The 12,097-nt window shown below is 47.8% G+C and overlaps 1 long non-coding RNA gene across 1 annotated transcript; it reads left to right on the top strand.

Annotated features, from left to right (window-relative positions):
* Positions 1–9,869: 9,869 nt before the first annotated feature.
* LOC310694053 lies at positions 9,870–11,893 on the top strand. Its single transcript, XR_014519499.1, has 2 exons — positions 9,870–9,984; positions 11,343–11,893. It is a non-coding gene; the product is annotated as an uncharacterized lncRNA (long non-coding RNA).
* Positions 11,894–12,097: the final 204 nt, after the last annotated feature.

The raw sequence follows: 12,097 nt of genomic DNA, 5'->3' as shown, positions 1-12,097 counted from the left end.
TTTTAAAAGAGAATGGAGACCCTTCTACTGACCCAACCCTGCTTCAAAGCTATTTGCAGGTCAATATGCAAGTTAAGTGTTTGGCCATTGGAGGCTGTACACCAAGAAATCTGTTCTGTTCCTCTTCTCATTTCACTGAAGACAAGAAACTCCACCAGAGAAAAAGACAGATTCCTCCTCTTCAAAGTGGATCATGAAGTATTAAGTGTTCCATGGGTGTGTTGCAACCTTTGTTGAGTTGAGGAGAGTGTGAGCCTTTCAGGAGAGTTCCTGCAGGCAGGAAGGGAGGCTTGCAGAAGTCTGTCTGGACTATGTGGTCCAGTTCCTGGCAACTCTGGCACCCATCCGTTTTCTGCCTGCCGTGGCTTCAGATAAGAGGGCACTGGGCTTGGCTGCCTTGGGGGCAGTCTGCCTCCATTCCCTGGAGGAAGTGATAAATCTGTCAATTTAGGTTTCTTTCACTTTCTCATTTTCCCAGTCTTAAATTTGCCATATTTTCACATCCATTTCTGGGGTTTTTTTAAGTCCTCACAAAAAAATTATCAGCCTTTCAGTGTTCTTTTCATAAGCAATTTTGTCTTATACACATTTCCCCTTTATTAATCTTATTCTCACCAATACATGCATTTTAAAGGCACAATTTCCTCCCGATATTGACTCTTTGTTGGCTCTTGGTGACAGCATGATAGCAAAAGGCAAGGCCCTATGGCCCTTCCCTGGGGCTGTGGCCCTGATCCAAATCCCAAACACCCCCCACTCTTTTGGGCCCTAAGGTAGATGCCTGGGTCATCTCCCCAGGCAGAGTAAGGGCATGAAGGGCAAGTAGGAAGACCAGGCAGCCAAACCCAAAGTGATTCTGAACGTTGAACCTGTTGAGGTCCCAAAGTCGTTGTGAACTACAGACTGGAGGTGGGGAAGGTGAGGACCACCAAGGGGGCAGGGAGCGAGGCAGCCTCTCTGCCAAGGAGCCAGGCAGCGGGGCCTCCAAAGTCCCGGTTCCGTGCACTGCTGGAAAAACACACATATTTTTGCAAAGATTTAAATCTTTTTCCCTCCTGCATCACAGCCTGATGAGACTATATTGTCATGAGTTAGTGCATACTTTAGCAGCCAGGGGCTTTTTAATTAGCAGGGAGCTTTGATACCTTTTGAGATAAATGGACACACTTGCCTCCCTTTCTATGACGAACACCCTGAGCATCCCAGAGCCGCAGACTGTAACTCTGCCTGCATCTTCTCTGTGTTCCTCTGCCTTCTCTTTGCCTTGCTTAATGAAAGCTCTGTTGAGGGAAAGGGCCAGGGAAAAGCCAGGAGCTGCCTTCTGCCAGGACAGAGGAAATGCCCTTCTAGCTCAGTCCTGTGTACAGTGGTACCTCGGGTTACATATGCTTCAGGTTACATACGCTTCAGGTTACAGACTCCTCTAACCCAGAAATAGTAACCTCAGTTTAAGAACTTTGCTTCAGGATGAGAACAAAAATCGTGCGGCAGCGGGAGTGGCAGGCCCCATTAGCTAAAGTGGTGCTTCAGGTTAAGAACAGTTTCAGGTTAAGAACGGACCTCAGGAACGAATTAAGTACTTAACCCAAGGTGCCACTGTACTTCCAATGCATTGTTCTCCATGGCTGGCGGGACTTCCTGGCATCCTCAGCCTGAGTGAGGTCCCTTGCCTCTCTCCTGAGCCTGCCAGGGACTGAACCTCCTGCCGCCTTCCACATGGAAAATGTTCATCCCACCACTGAGCTCCCCCCAGGAGAGAAATTCATTTTTTCTGAATTCTGTTTCCCAATAAGGGGCAGAAAATCTTCGGGAGAAACCGAGTTACCAATTCAGGTTGCATCCCACCTGGGCAGCCAGGAGGCAGAAAGAACAAGCACATATTTGAAAACCAACTCCTCCACCCTCCAAACATCTAGTCCAACCCCTGCAATGCGGGGATCTCAGCTGAAAGCATCCAAGGCAGATGGCATCCAGCCTTGGTTTGCCAAAGTTCTACATCAGTTTGCAATTATTATTACTTTAGCAAAGATTTCGTGAAAATTCACCGGTATTTTAGTGGGCATATCTCCTAAGAGACAGTTTTTGGATGCAGTTTTGCCCACAGGGACATTTTTGCAAACAACTTTGTCTAATATGATGCATCATTGGCATGGTATCTTTGACCAGTAGCTGCATCTTGAAGCTCACTTTACCCAGGATGCATTTTTGTACTCCCTGTGATTATTTGCTTGGAGACTTCCACTGCAGAATTCAAGGATGTGCAAATTTGAAAGGAGATATGGATTTCTGTTCATGTATTGTTTTGGGGAGCATAAATTGGGTGTTAAAATAGGAGCCGAACCAAATTTCACACACTCTGTGCCTCCTGTGGTGTCAACTTGAATCTCATTGTGTTCTGATTTGTCTCTCTGGGTGAATGTGGGTGGGTGTGGCATGCATTGTTGCTGTCTCCTGCCTGTTGAATGCCATAAGACTCAGTGGCCTCTGGGCAGTGAGCTTTGTGATATTAAATCATGAACCAACCTTCTCCCCTCCTTGCTATGATAAAGAAGAATATTAGATTTGGCAAGGAGCTTAGCTGACTTTAGAGATCCCACGTTTAATGCAGCAATCATCTCTCTCTTTCTTTCACACACAACCTCTCTTTACTTCCTCACAAAGCAGTTCATTATCCGGGCTCTGTCTAGAAAGGATCTTTATCATTAAATTCCTGCAGCAGGGTCAGAATTTAATCTCTCCACAGTAGCTAAGCCAAGGAGCCAGGCCACCCCAAGGTCTCCTGACACCTCCACGCCTAGAAAGCCCAGCCCAGCTTCGACCACGAATGGACACCACATAGTCTGCCTGAAAGTGCAGAGGAAAGCCTTGGAGAGCCAGAGGAATGGATGAGCTCAATGGCCTTGGCTGGGCATCTTTTGGGCCTCATCTAGTGCTGTGCCAAAATCTGCCTTCCAGATTACTGAACACTTTTTTTCAACATTTCTTCAGAATGTCTATGAGCGATTTGACGCTTACCTTATCATTGCAAAGGGGCAGAGGATGCTGGTGATGTGCTCTTGCTTGTCGACTAGCTTTTGACCTGGGCTTCTTCCCATGGGAGCAGGAGTCATTCTTGTTATTATTTATTAGACTTGTATTCCACCCTTCAGCAAAAGATCTCAGGGTAGTTCACGAGATAAAAATACACGCTAAAAGCACAAATAAATAGTTAAAACAGAAACAAAACAACCCCCTCCCTACAAGCACATTTAAAAGACTGTAGAATATTAATCAGCCCAAGGCCTGGTTGAAGAGGAACATTTTTGCCTGGCGCCTAAAAATATTTAATGAAGGAGCCAGGGGAGCCTTCCTGGAGAGAGCATTCCACAAGTAGGGAGCCACCACAAAAAGGCCCGTTTTCGTGTTGCCACCCTATGGACTTCTCACGGAGGGTGCAAAAGAAGAGGATAATTACAGGGTCTAGATCGGTTCATATGGAGAGAGGCAGTCCTTGAGGTGTTTCAGTTCTGAGCCATTTAAGGCTTTATATGTAAAAAAACCAGCACTTTGTCACACGAGCTCTTTCTCTGGGCTTCAACTGAAGGGCAGGCACCCAGGAAGGCTGCAAAGAGCCAGCGGCTGGCCAGGTGATTTTCAGAAGGAAATAAAGGGCTCCCCATTGGACACTTTCAAAGTAAGGTAAGCATGACAAAAACTCTGCACGCGCACACACACCCAAGAATGGCACTGAAATTTTCTCTCCCTTTTGGTAATTTTTGACTTCATTTTCTTCTCTTGGAGAATGCAGGGGTGGAGGTTGAGATACAGTTTTGGCACATCCCTCATTTCATCTTCTTCCTCCATCCTTGAGCAATAACCAAGGCCAGGCGCTGTTTGATGCTGTGGCCCAACCTTGGGCAGCCCCCAAAGCGCCACCGAAAAGGAATACAAAAGAGGCTAATTTACATGTACAAATGCAAGCCAAGAAATAATCACTGTAATTACATACATGATTGTATTCTGGCCACCCTTCATTCCACATGATCCCAGGGAGGAAGGGAGTGTGACGGGCAGAGTGTCACCACAGAGGAGGCCCTGTCTTGCCTCACCACATGAGGGGCTTCACCCACTGGGGGTGGGGGTTGCTGGTGTCCAGTCTGCTAACTGTTGCTCTACCTTCGGATGGCTCTTCATCTTGACCCTTTGGTCTGGGAAAGGCCTCTCCCTGCCTGTCCTCAGCTAGATGGACCAAGGATCATCTGACTCAGGATCAGGAAGGGATCCCCCTTGTGTCTTTGGCTGAAATCCACATTTCTCGAAAAGATGTATTTCCCAATTACAAGGAGGGAGGAGGAGTGGCGTTCTTTTTCTCAACTTTTACCAAATCGATCCTGACTTTTTCTCCCAAGGTTCCCCCCCCCCTTTCTTAATTAACTTAAAAAATAATTAATTTCAAGGAGAATCTTTGAGCTCTCCCTGCATCCGTTCAACCCTTCATCTCCAACAGATCTGAAATGATGGGCAAAATATCAAATGCTATAAGTCAAAAAAACTTGACAGAAATAATAGGCCCAGTCATTCATCTTAGCCCCTCAAAGTGATAACAATTAACTTTTGGACAGCCTGGATTTTCCACATTGAGCATTAATCATGCAGCCACACTTGGAAGGAGGTGTCGTTGCAAAATCTTGGATATGGAGTGGGAGAAATGGAGCAAGAGAATCGGGCTGGACTGGGGGAGCAGAGGCTGAAAAGCGTCACCACAAGTCCCTCGAGAGCAGGACCAGCCCATGAGGTGCCCTCCAGATGTTGCTGCCCTGTAGCTTCTATCAGCCCCAGCCACCATGGCCAACATCTGGAGAGGGCCAACATCTGGACAACAGCACCCCTACAGCAAATGAGTCAAGAGAGGTTATACCCACCTTTCCCAGCCTGGTTTCCCAGCCCAGAGGTTTGGGACTGGGTCTGGGTTTGAGAGGAGTTGTGGTCCAGTACCAGCTGGGACCCCCCTGCTCCAGCAGCTGCGGCTGGGAAGGAGCACCTACTTCACACATAGAAGGTCCAAGTCTGCCTCCATTTAAATATGACCTATAAACCCTACCCAGCTTAGGTCCAGGCTTTCTGAAAGACCCTCTTCCCTCATAAGAACTTGCCCCAGGCTCTGAGACCTTTGCGGGAAGCCCTTCTCTCAGTCTCAGTCTCACCACCCTCCCAGGCAGGCTGGGTGGGGACGCAGGAGAGGGCCTTCTTGGTGGTGGCTTCTGCCAGGCAACTTTGAAACTCCCTCCCAGGAGAAGCTGAGCGGGCTCCCTCCTTGCTGTCCTTCTGACAACAGTTGGAGACTTTTCTTGTTTCAGCAGGCTTTGGGAACTGAATGTTTTTAATGAAAGGGCTGGTGCCATGCTGTTTCTATTGTAATTATCTGTATGCTCTCTCTCTCTCTCTCTCTCTCTCTCTCTCTAACTAACTGTTAAATTGTTTTTAATAATTGTGTTCTCCCCCGTTTTTAGCTGTTCTTCTTTTATCTGTAAGCTGCCTTGCGTCCCTGTCAGGGGAAAGGGTGGGGTATAAATAAATAGATAATAATATTTCTTTTCTAGCCAGGGACGCGGACTTATAAAAAATATTGGGGGGGCCTGGGAAAGCTCATGAATAATAAATAAGCTCATGAATATGCAAATAAAGTGGCGCCGCCTCCTCGTGAGCGAATAGGGGAGAGTGTGCTGCGCCTATTAATCAGCTCCGAAGGAAATTGGGTGGAGCTTTTGCTCGGGAGGGAGGGCAGGAGGCATGCAGCCCGACCCTGTGCATTTTGGGCTGGGGGAGGGGCGGCGATGGCGCTCTGCTGGAGGGGCGCCGGAGATTATTGGGGGGGCGGAGCCCCCCAAACGAATTTTTGAGGGGGCTCGGGCCCCCTCAAGCCCCATGGAGTCGGCGCCTATGTTTCTAGCCTGAGTTCCACATTCCTTCCTGGGCAGGGATAGAGGCAAAAGAGGCAGAGCAGCAGCAGCAGCAGCAGCAGCTTTTGAACAGCAGGCTACCTTTCAATCCCCACCCCACAAGTCAGAGGTTTCTACACACAGACCTGCACCTCTCCATCCTCCATTGAGGCAAAGAGTCCAAGGGCACATTCCAGGCAGGCCAAAGCGCCTGAGCACAAGGGTGTGCAGCAGGGCCAGAGAGGGCTGGAGAGAGAAGCTTGGGGGCTGCAGGTGGCCTGTGGGCAGAGGTTCCCCCAGCTCAGATTGCAGGAAAGGCTGCTCTCTCCCCCCCAAACCGCATCTGTTTCTTGTCCCTGGACTTCATTCATCCCTCTTATAAGTGCAGCACAGCTGGAATCATTGAGTGGTAGTTCGGACTGTTGGGGGATTTTGTGTTGTTATTTTAATAAGCCGAACACTTGAATCACCAAGTTTTCTGGGCATAGGCATGGGGGGAAATCCTGGTGGGGCTGGGAAACAGGCAGGTTGTGCACTGCTGCAGGAAAAGCATGGACCCAGGAGGAGCCAATGGCCAGCCCCATGGGCCAGAGGCTAGTGTGTTGTCAGCTTCCCATCGAGCGCATCCTTAGGGCTCCTGCCTTCTTCCCTTCTGGGGACATGACCAAGGCAGCGCAGACATCGCAGAAACAAGAGTGCCAACCTGCTGGGAATGTGGGCTTGGGCGTGGGGGGGCATCTTTGCTTGAGGCCCTGTCCTGCCATGGGATGCCCAAAATCGTCCTGATGCAGCACATCAGCTTTCTGCAAAATGAGATGCAGGAACTAAGGGTGTGTTTGCTTTCTGTGGGAATGTCGTGGAAGCAACACACCACCTGGGGTCCGTTGACATGCAGTTGAGCCTGAAGAAGGCCTGGCCACTTGAAGTCTTGAAGCAAACAACTTGTGGGGGTCAGGAGGGGGGGGTCAGGTGGCCAGAAGTGCCTTTGGCCCTGGCAGTCCCTCCCGTCTCCCTCCCCTTTTTTATCTCCCTGCAGCTACCTTGGAAGCCTCTGCCGTCAGCTGGAATCAGCTTCCTCATGCGTGCCCACTAATAAATTGGAAATGCCACCTTCTCCCAAACTGCATTATTACCGTTTATAATTTTGATTGTTCATTTGCATACGAAAATTAGTCCTGTGACATGCGTGAATTTTATTTTATTCCTGAACTAATTATAAACAAGAATGCCACATTATTTACATAACTAATTATTGTTCCTTCTGTTCTCTCTGCTTCCCCCCTTTTCGGGAAGCCCCCCCCCCTTTCTGTGCTGCTTAATAATGCAAATGAACAATCAGAAAACATTTCCAAAGTTTCTGAATTTCTTCTATTTGCATCAAATACAAATTCGTTTGAATGGGAGATGATGTGCGTTTCCATTTTAATGGGCCTAAATTGGCTTGATCTTAATTTGTAGTTAATTGGAATGAATAATTCTTGTCTACCTGGGTAGATTTTTCCCAGCCACTAATTGTAGATACTTATTAACCCATAAATCTGGCCTTCTCTTAGAAGGAAAAGCCCATTTTGTCCGAAGGAAGCGGCTTCCTCCTTTGACGGGGCTTCTCCTCCTCCAACGCCCCCCCCCCTTCTTGCACTCAGGGCTTTTGCTTCTTCCCTTGCCGGTGCGTTTTGTGTGACAAACGAGGACTCCTGTAATTTATTATTTAGATTGCGGCAGCGCCCCCAAGTGCGCCGACCTGTCATTCAGGCAGAGGCTTTCGCAGCGAAGCTGAGATGAAAGGCCCTTTTCAGGCCTTCTTTGTGTCTTTCAGGAAGACAGGGGTGTCCTCTGGGCGGGGGGGGGGGGCTCCAGATGAAAGAGCAGAAGCAAAGGGTTGGTTTCTGTACCCTTTTCATGAAAATTTATCCTGGAACGGGAAGCAAACGTGCAGCCATAGACCAAGCACTTCATCCCTGCGTTGCAAATTGTATTCTAGTTTTGCTTTGTTTTGATATTGTTACCGGAAAAATTCGAGGGCTCCCTTGGACAAAAACAAAGACACCAACCAGGATAACTTGGAGCAAAACAGCAGCCTGTAGGCTTGGCCTTTATTGAACTGTTGCAACAGGGTGTTCCCCTCACTTGCAGGAGAGAGGAAAAGACCCAGAAAGATGGTGTGCCAGACCTTATAAAAACTTTTGAAATTCCCATCCTCTAGGTCAAGCCTACCCCCAGAAACATCATGCATACATTACAGAAGGGGTTGACATCATGCATACATTACAGAAAGGAGGGGTTGAGGGAGGAGTTGTGGTGGTAACCTGAGTGCCCTGTCACCTGGCTGGTTCTTCCTTTCCCCCTGCCCATGAGTCACTTCCAGGAGACAAAGGGGAGTTTGCAGTTTCCTGCCCCCAGAGGGAAGATCTGATCATTGTCCTTTGTTTCAGTCCATGCTGAATCCACTCCCATATGCAATTTCTTTGTGATCTTGATTGTCTTCTGTCTGGGATCATCAGGGTTGACATAGCAACTGGGCAGGGCTCCTGTGGATGTGCTGGGATGGTGAAGGGATTATGGCTGTCCAGAACCAAGCCACCCCCCTTTGATAGTCCTTGTCATATGGAGTAAAATAAAAATGGAACAGTGCAAATCCGATGTATGGTTGATTTTTCTATGAATTTATAACAGAAATGTGGCGTATGTAGTGTGTGAGTGTGAGTGTGTGTGAAGTTTGTACAAACAGAATGATTGGGGTGGGGGGGGTTCCTGCTACAATATGGAAACCCCCTAAGATGGGTGCCCTTGTGGGTTGTTGGCCACAGGAGCGGAGTCTGGATCTTTTGCACAAGGGTGGGGGGAGGCAGACCCCTGCTCCTCCCACTTTTTAAACAAAGGGGGGCTTGGAGGGGCCTGGGCTTGCTGCAAAGGGCACTGCCCTCAGGATCCCAACATCCACCACCAGAGCACTGGTCTGGGTGTCCCAGGTCTTTTAAATACCTAATGAATGAATTTACTTTATTCGGTCACAGATCAGCATAAGCAAAACATCTAAATAGATAGTGTAACTGTATGAATCTAAGCGAATAATTATTAAATAAATCGGAGCAAGAACCAATTGTAGATTAAAACATATACACAGAATATTTGAATAAGCATAAATAATAGGTGAATAAAAAATAAGAAGAAGAATTAAAAAAGACCCATTAAAACAGCTATATGGGGCGATACAGATCTAACAATATGGGCCTTCATTTTAGGACAGATTTGTAGCATAGACCATCCTCCAATGAGTATCATGGCAGCGCAGAATCTGGCAACTGAATATGTGATTTCTGGGCTTTCGTCCTGTAGTAATAGGAAGATGTTGTGTTGTTCTGAACGCCCTGGGAATGTATATAGGATGGGCTGGATAAACCTGGCTCAAATGTCTATATAATACTGGCAGTGAAGAAGGGTGTGCTCCATTTTCCTGCTGCCCAGAGCCACATGGTCATTTCGTCTCCTCATATGGTATTTTCCTATAATGGCCTTCCTGAATTGCTGAAGGGAGGGCCTGACAACGGGCCAAGGTGAAAGCCCTTCGCTGTTTTGGTTTTGTCCACTCCCAGTCTTTATGCCAACGTCTCCTTTCCAAACATGCCCTGTCTTTTGTGAGAGATCAGCAGCCAAACCGAACAAATACATATTCTTGCTAGTTGGCATGAGAAGGGACTAATGCCACAGAGCTGTATTGCTGATGGGCAGATCATAGAAATACAATTGGTAGAGAGGGTTCTTTGTGATGTCATTTCCCCTCGCCTCCTGGAGAGGAAGGAGCATGTAGTACTTCCTGTTCCTCCATCTCTCTCTTCCTTTGGCCAGAGTTGGATGCAAACACACATCCAAACACATGGTGTTTCCTGCTTGGCCAGGGGTTGGACTCGATGGCCCTTGTGGTCTCTTCCAACTCTATGATTCTATGATTCTATGTGCTTGCTCCAGCTTTAGGCACATGCCCGAAGCTAGTTATATTGTAAATTTAAGTATTTTGCCTGCATGGATTCTACTGCTGCCATTGCTGTGAAACAATGCAAGATTGTAAGTAAGTCAATTATATTTATAAACTTACTTCCCAAGTTATTGCCTGTAAGAAAGAGGTGCCAGCTTATTTCATAGCTGGAGTCGCTCAAAACAAGGCTTTACAGCCTAATTTATGGAATCATAGCGTCATAGAGTTGGAAGGACACCAAGGGTCATCTAGCCCAACCGCCTGCAATGCAGGAATCTCAGCTAAAGCATCCAGGACAGGAGGTCATCCAACCTCTGCTTAGAAACCTCCAAATGTCAGGATGCTGTCAGTGGCTCCTGGCTGGTTGGCCGGAAAAGTATAAAGACAAGGAAAAGTTTCTTACAGTTCTTTTTTATTTCAGACTTTACAGAGAGAGCCTCTTGGTTAATGGCGCTGTCCTGAGTGGCTCTCCACCCCCCTTCTCTCCCACTTCCTCACTGGTCAGTGTCTCCTCTGTGCCCTCTGCCTTTGAGCTCTTTGCTCTCCTAGTTTTAAGGCTTGCCAGGCTCTGGGAGATGAAGGGTCTGGAAGGCTTTCTAGTGACAATGTGTCAGCCAGCTGCCTCTCCAGCTGCCTGCTCCGCCTCTCCCATCATTTCCCAACTTTCCCCCTCATCTGCCTCTGAGCTGTGACCTCCCGCAAACCCCTGTTGTAAATCTATACTATCTTCCTCTTCCTCCTCCATCGAAGGGTCAGGCTGGGGAGGTGGTCTCCACCACTCCTCCTCCTCTGTCCAGCCCCTGACATCACCCCCTTCAGTGTCCTCTTCTGCCCAGTCCCTGACACCAAGGAAGGAGAGTCCACCACCTCCCAAGGGAGACGGTTCCACTGTCGATCAGCTGTTATTGTCAAGAAAGTTTTTCTGAATGTTTAGTTGGAATCTCCTTCCTTGAAACTGGAAGCCATTGGTTCAAGTTTTACCCTCCAGAGCAGGAGAAAACAAGCTTGTTCCCTCTTCCATGTGGCAGCCCTTAAGATATTTGAAGATGGCAATCATATCTCCTCTCAGTCTCCTCTTTCGCAGGCTAAACACACCCAGTTCCTTCAAGCGCTCCTCGTAAGGCTTGGTTTCCAGACCCTTGATCATCTCGGTCACCCTCCTCTGCACATGTTCCAGCTTGTCAAGGCCCTTCTTAAATTGTGGTGCCCAGAATTGGACACAGTATCGCAGGTGTGGTCTGACCAAGGCAGAAGAGTGTGGGACTATATCTTCCCTTGAGCTGGACACTAGACTTCCGTGGAAGTATATTCCTATGCTCTTAGTTTTGCTGCTGAGAATGGGATTTTGAAACTCTGTTCAACCCACAAACGTGGGAGCCTGGAAGGCTAAATTGCAATTAATATATCCTCTCCTACCCATTAAAACCCATCCCACATCTTTCGTGTTGTAGGATTGTTGTTGTGAGAGGGGCCAAGGAGGGAAGGAGTGAGAGTCAAGCAGCACAGCCAGGCAGCAAATTCAGAGCTGAGAGGAGAGTGGAAACCTGAGCCCTGCATGATTTATATCGGGAAACATTTGCTTTGGGGTTTTCTTTTTGCCACTGAAGTTGGAGTGTTAAAATGCCAAACACGTCCACAATTAAATACTACGAGGTCCCCTTCTCAAACAGCTGCTAGTGTCTCAGGTTAGGAAGTCCTGGAAGCTCTTGGCCATCTAGAAGCACCTGTGCTTCTTTGATGGGGCTCTGATAGAGAATGACCCTTCTGCCTGTGTGTTCATTCCACTCATAGGTTTTTAAATTCTGCTTTAAAGGAAACTCACAGAATACTGAAAACCCCCATCGGGAGCCTCTCTCTCAGACACATGCAAAATAACTGGCAAGCCCAGCCCACCCACAACGGCACGCTATACGGAGGGCCAGCTAATTGGCTGTAATGGGATTAGGAACCTAAAATGCTAATGTTTGAATGAGAATTTAATAAACTCTAATGTGATCGTGAAGAGGAGACCTCGGCTTCGAATTTCCTGGCCTGCCAGTGGGGAATAGGCAGCTGTGATTAGCCAAACAAAATGGGCTCATTATTGTGCCAGGTACTTTGGCAAATTTGTAATCAAAATATTCAGATACAAAGGGGAATCCATTTGCAAAGAGGCGTTGGGCTGAAGGAAGCCAAGAGCAGGCTGGGAGTCTTGGGTGAAAAAGCG

Source organism: Podarcis liolepis, assembly GCF_965112155.1.
Source record: "Podarcis liolepis genome assembly, chromosome: 15".
Taxonomy (NCBI): Eukaryota; Metazoa; Chordata; class Lepidosauria; order Squamata; family Lacertidae; genus Podarcis; species Podarcis liolepis.
Note: the sequence above shows the minus strand (reverse complement) of the source record. Positions and strands in the feature narration are given on the sequence as shown.